General features: G+C 45.3%; 1 protein-coding gene across 5 annotated transcripts in view; it reads left to right on the top strand.

Moving 5' to 3' along the window:
* The window catches only part of Gbf1 (golgi brefeldin A resistant guanine nucleotide exchange factor 1), a 152289-nt gene that overhangs the window by 60164 nt on the left and 91000 nt on the right, over nt 1-1125 (top strand). The gene's annotated exons all lie outside the window — the stretch shown is intronic.

The raw sequence follows: 1125 nt of genomic DNA on the forward strand, positions 1-1125 counted from the left end.
TGAACCGAGGTCCCTGATGCTTTTGCTAAGCTTGTTCTAAGTAGGTGCTTTAGACCACTGAGCCATCTCTCCAGCCCCCATAGCACATTTTTAAAAAGACACATTTATTCAGCATCATGATCAGACTGTTACATTTAGCAATCAACAGCATGGGTGCCAAAAAAAGGTCTACATTAAAATTCTTTGTTGGAGTGCTTTATACTTTCACAGAACAGAAACTAAAATAACCTGTTATGCAATTAGTCACAAATACAGTCTTTGAGCTTTTTGCCCATACGCATGAGTATTGTCTAAAGCATGTCTTCTTTGTAGCAGCTAGGCCCTGCCACCACTGTGCTTGGCTGAGTTCACAAATCTGTTGTAACCTGTAGTTTCCCTGTCACTGCTCTGGCTTTCCTCTCTTGCCAACCTTTGTTTCCTGGAAGTGTTTAAAGCCTTCTGCCACTGCCATAGCTACTGCTGGTGCTGGAGCCACCAGAGCCACTTTGATTTCGTGGTTTGGTAAATATTGACCTCTACCACCGTAGGGCCCAGAGCTTCTGCCTCCAAAGTTTCCTCCCTTCATGGGTCCCAAATCTGAAGACTGACTGTTGTAACTGCCAAATTCATTATCGCTTCCACCACCACCGCCAAGCCGCCTCCGCCTCCTCCGTTGTCACAGCTGTCAGAGCTGCCACTCCCGCCACAGCCGCTGCCCTGGTTTCCATAGCCCTGTCCACCACTTCCATAGCCTCTGCTTCCTCCAGGGTAACCAGGCCCGCCGCCTTCATAACCACCATCATTCGTGAAGAAAGGTACCACTGCACTGTCAGTTCTCTCTAACATTAGTCATTCAATTTAATTCAATTTAATTTTAATTTTATTTTGTGGCTGGCTCAGCCCACACTGATGGCAGGGTTGGCACAGCATGTTGTGCCAGGGATCAAATCGCAGTCCCTGCATGCTTGCCTAAGCTTGCCTAAGCAGGTGCTTTAGACTACTAAGCTATCTCACAGGCCCATTACTGTCAAATTTTAGGATACTTCTCCCCCCTTTTTAAAAAAATTTATTTTATTATTATTTTTTTAGCCTTCATATTTTGGAAGGAGGATTTAGCTTAGTGGCTGAGAGCCTGCTGAGTATATA

Source organism: Octodon degus, unplaced genomic scaffold, assembly GCF_000260255.1.
Source record: "Octodon degus isolate 3935 unplaced genomic scaffold, OctDeg1.0 scaffold00042, whole genome shotgun sequence".
Taxonomy (NCBI): Eukaryota; Metazoa; Chordata; class Mammalia; order Rodentia; family Octodontidae; genus Octodon; species Octodon degus.